We start from the raw sequence: 5,372 nt of genomic DNA, 5'->3' as shown, positions 1-5,372 counted from the left end.
CTCCATTTAAACCCAGGAAAAGACTTTCATTAAGAGGAATAGCTTAAAGTAAGAGTAAGATAGGGAGAGAAAAAGATGTTCTAACCTTCATCAGAGGGAAGGTGGAGTATGGTGGAGGCCAGAGGAGCCATTAGAGAAAAAAGAAATCCTTTGAGAACTCTTTAGAGAATGCCCCCCCAAAACAAAACAAAACAAAACAAAACAAAACAAAACAAAACAAAGGAAATACCTTGATTTTATCTTTTTTTTTCAGGGGCTGATGGTAGTTTTACACCACATGATTTATTCTGAGATAGGAGAAATGACAAAGAGCATGGAGGAGCCAGGTACCATAAATTAAGAGCTGTTAGGCAGAACATAGAACATTCTGTTAATGTCCTGTCCCAGGGAGAGAGTTGAAGTGACTATGGCCTGATTTCTTCCAGCTGTGGGATCTGGCCTCTCTCTCTCTCTCTCTCTCTCTCTCTCTCTCTCTCTCTCTCTCTCTCTCTCTCTTTCTCTTTCTCTCTCTCTCTCTCTCTTTCTCTCTCTCTCTCTTCTTTATTTTTTCTTTTTTTATTGGATATTATCTTTATTGACATTTCAAATGTTATCGCCTTTCCTGGTTTCCCTCCCTCCTGGAAACCTCCTATCACATCCTCCCTCCCCTTGCTTCTATGAGGGTGTTCCTCCACCCACCCACCCACTCCCACCTCTCCACCCTCAGTTCCCCTACACTGGGGCATCTATCGAGTCTTCATAGGACCAAGGACCTCTCCTTCCTTTGGTGCATGACAAGGCCATTTTCTGCTACATATGCAGCTGGAGCCATTTGTACTCCTTATTTGATGACTTAGTCTCTGGGAGCTCTGGAGATTCTGGTTGGTGGATATTGTTCTTCCTATGGGGTTGCAACCCCCCTCAACTCCTTCAGTCCAGTATCTGGACTCTTAATAGTGACAAGATTCTTAAAGTGACAGGCCCATATCTAACAGCCCTTTAAATTTTTTTGTTTGTTTGTTTATTTGTTTATTTGTGAGATAGGGTCTTGCTAATGTCAATATAATACACATAGCTCTTTCATTAAGATGGTAAAAGATAGTTTACTATGGAGGAAATATGTGTAACCGTTTCCCAGAAACATAGATTCTGACTTCCCTGGATATCGTGTTGTAATATGGCAGCAGTTTCATAAAGTTTTATAGTAATAGAACAAAGAAAGTCATAAAAGATAAAGATTGACTGAGATAAATATAAATTATTATTAGGCTATGGGTGGACTTACATCATCCCAACATTTCCACAATCATTGACATTAAAAGCAGCTTTGATGTAAGGTATAATATCTTTCCAGGGAAATTTTCTTGTTTCTTCCTCACTCCTGACCAATCATATTTTGTGTGTATGGAAGCTAAATATTCTTTTAAAATTATTTCCAGGTTGCTATGAAGGCTAATCCTATGATCTAATGTAAATGAGGCTATTCAATAGGCAATAAAGAAGTCGGCAGAAGAGAGGAATAGTTGGTTGTTCCAGTTTGCTGCTCTGTTGTGATTAAACACTAACCAAAATCAATTTAAGGATGGAAAAGGTCTGTTTTTGGTTACAAGTTACAATTCATTGAGGGAGACCAAGGCAAGAAGTCAAGCACAAGAGGAATCTGTGGCAGGAACTGAAGCAGAGGCCATGGAAGAATGCTGCTTACTGACTCACTCCTGACTTACACTCATCTATGCTTTTACACAATCAGGCCCACCTGCCCTTTTAAATTAATTAGAAATCAAGAAAATGCCACACAGACATTCACAGTCCTTCTGATGGAGGCAATTCAAGTGAGGTTCCTTCTTAGGACTGTCACAGTAACAGCCAAAGTAGCCATCACACCAGTGAAACAAAGAATAAACTCCTAAATCATAACATCAAGACCTACTAACCATTTTGATCTAGGCTTGATTGTTTTTGTAAATCCTCTATATTTGACCTAACATTTGTATGTAACATTTAATTCTAGTACTGCATGTTAAATTAAGATACTTAAGAACAGTCTGGGCCTGGAGATACAGCACAGTGGTTACAAGTACTTACTGCCCTTTCAGAGGACCTAGACTCAATTCCCAAAACCCAAATTAGGCAGGGCAGAATTGCCTGTAAGTACAGTTCCAGGACATTGATAACATCCTCAATCCTTGTGAACAACTGCATCACATAGCGCACATATATCTACTCAAACATACACATAAAATTAAAATAAATCTTTAAGGAACACAGTCTGGACTAATAAAGTGAAAAGTGGCACCTTAACTAACCAAAGTGCTTCTACACATGTCACCATACCTCCTTCATCATAACTGTTTCCTGCCAATGTAGACAGTCATTTGTACTGCATGAGATATTTTATTTTATATTTTGATTAGCTAAGATAATCTATTATCGTGCAGTTTTAGCTTTTCTTTTAGCCAGTTTGATGTTATATCTGAAACCTCATCCAGCATGGCTAGCTCTGCATGTTTAGGTAATATTCTTCTTTCATAGCTAAATTATTATTATTAATATATATTATTTAAACCCATATTTGTAGACAGTATCTTGATTGTATTGCCTTGTTATTATACATTATTTTATTTGAGAGAAGTGAATGTATAGTTACATTAAAGAAGAGCTCAGATAAAAAATATGGTATTTTTAAAACCAAATTGTTATTTTCCACATGCCAAAATTTTAAACAAGGATAAAAACAAGAGGATAGACTGATGAGAGTTCAGGATTCTCTAGGTTTTGCAACCATAACTGAATCTCATTTCTCATTTAAAGCTAGAGAAGGATATGGGATTCCAATAACACTTGTTTTGTAATATTCCTCATCTGCTTCCCATTGGCAGAATATGAATATTGTTAAGTATTTTTCTACTCCTGTTTGACTTTACTACAGGACACCATAAATAATCAATTAATAAAAATCAGTTCTTAGGTATAAAATATCATAAATATTTTTATCATTAGAGTTTGGAATCTTGTATGATTTTTATAAGTATTAACTCAAATATTTCATTATCTCTAATAAGTAAGTGAGGATAAATTTGTGTTAAGTTTGAAGTGTGTTTTCTTTTTGGAGATTTCCATTCACACAGAGTTGCTCAGAGTAGTCTTGAATTTGTGATTCATCTAATTCAGTGTTCAGAGTAACTGTGATTATAGGCCTGTTCTGCCAGACCCTGTTAGTGACTGTTTTTAATGCCCTTGTTGAAAATTAGTTGGCTGTAGATGTAGAGGTTTATTCTAGACATTTCTGTTCTATTGGTCTATGGTAACATTTTCATGCTAAGAAGGATACTTCAATCCTTCTTAGAAGGGGCAACAAAATACCCATAGAAGGAGTTATAGAGACAAAGTGTGAAGCAGAGACTGAAGGAATGTTGTCTTTTTTTTTAAAAAAGATTTATTTACTTATTATGTGCAAGTACACTGTAGCTATTTTTTTTTTAGCCACCTAAGAAGAGGGCATCAGATCTCATTACAGATGGTTGTGAGCCACCATGTGGTAGCTGGGATTTGAACTCAGGACCTTCAGAAGAGCAGTCAGTGGTCTTAACCGCTGAGCCATCTCTCCAGCCCAGGAATTGTCTTATTCCTAATATTAAGGTGAAACACTTACAATTTCATCCTTAAGTATATTGTTTGCTGTTGGTTTTCCATCCTCTTTCTGGTTAAGTGAGAGTTTTCTCCTCTTTAAAACCATGTGAAATTTGCCAAAATTTTGCATTAAGTGAAATGATCACTTGTTTTTCTTGGCTGACCTAGAGTTCACTATATAGACCAGGATGACCTTAAACCAGAGGCCTACATGCCTCCTGAGTGTTGGAACAAAATTCATGCATCCCCACAGCCTAGTCATGAACCTGAGCTGAGACAATAAGGTACTGTTGTCTTATGCTTCCTTATATCTTGTGGAGTATTTTGCGTGAGAAATTTGTTCAGATTGGTGCCCAATGGGAAGAGATTCCCTGGAACATCTTTCTGAATCACAACTTACTCTACAGTTTCAGTATGCTTTTAAAAGAGTTAATTTATTCACTAACTGGGCATATTACCTAATGTTCTCCTCAGCAGATTGATTCATTTGAGTTCCCTGAATCTAGACCTTGATTATTTTGATAGTTACAACCTAATTGAAGGCATTTCCCTTTATATGAGTTTTGTGCAAACTTGTATAGAAAAATATTCTCCATGATTAAGTTGGAACAAAATTTAGTGACCAGTGCCCTTCATTGTCTTGCTTAGTCATCGTCAGTTGGTATTAAAATAAAAGGAACTGGTTCTCACTATGGCATGCAACTCACAAATACTGGTTCTTGTGACTTTTCCAGTGTATAATGGTAATAGTCAAGCTAATTTTTTGAGGCAGAATCTCTCTGTGTAGCCCTGGCTGTTCTGGAGCTCACCCTGCAGACTAGGCTGGTCTTGACCTCAGAGATCTGCCTGCCTCTGCCTCCTGAGTGCTGTGATTAAAGTCTTGTACTACCACTGCCCAAAGGCAATATCTTGCAATATCTTGTACAATTGCAAAATGTTCTCCTTATCTATTTTCTCCAGAAATTACAGTCTCTAACCCCCAATACTACAAGAAAAGAAAATTACAAATATGTCAGATGACTTGTGTGTCAGCCCAGATATTTTCACTATATATCTCTTGGTGAGATGGAGTCATCAGAAGTTTAGACAAATTCTTGAGGTGCATCATTTTCTTTTTGCTTAAAAAAATTGCACCATCTCATAAAGTTCTTCCTTTTTTGACAGAAATTAAGGTGATTTTATTCTTAGAGCTCACACTGCTTACTTCTTTACAGTCTTCCTTTCCTTGCCATACCAACTCTTCTAGTGATGGGCAGCTACACTATGTTTATTCCTTAACTAAATATCCACTGGTTAATCTTAACTATGGCCAACTGCAGGCCAAAAAAAGGAAGCTTTGCAGTCTACTTCCTGCATTTCTTCCTGTGAATCCTATAAGAAGGGACTATCCCTTTACCATGTTGGCCTGATCTCTTCCTGCCGTGATTTTGTCAGTCTGTCTTTCTGTGATATTATTATCTCATGAATGTCATAGAAAATCTCAGTGTTCACCTTCCTCCAAACACAAAAGCTCCAAACTTTTGTTCCAACTAAAGCAGGCACTAGAATTTTTGAGTTTAGTCCACAATTTTCTTCTTTTCTACCCTGCTGTGTCTATTCAAGGAGGTTTGAAAAGGAAGATAAAAGGAAGGAAAGTTTTAAAAGGAGACAAGCTAGGAGTGGCGGTGCATGCTTTTAATTCCAGCCCTCAGGAAGACAGGCAGATATCTTGGGAGTTTGAGACCAGTGTGGTCTACAATAGTGAGTTCTAAGCCAGCTGGAGC

Source organism: Mastomys coucha, chromosome X, assembly GCF_008632895.1.
Source record: "Mastomys coucha isolate ucsf_1 chromosome X, UCSF_Mcou_1, whole genome shotgun sequence".
NCBI lineage: Eukaryota > Metazoa > Chordata > Mammalia > Rodentia > Muridae > Mastomys > Mastomys coucha.
The sequence above is the reverse complement of the archived record's forward strand: the minus strand, read 5'-3'. Positions refer to the sequence as shown.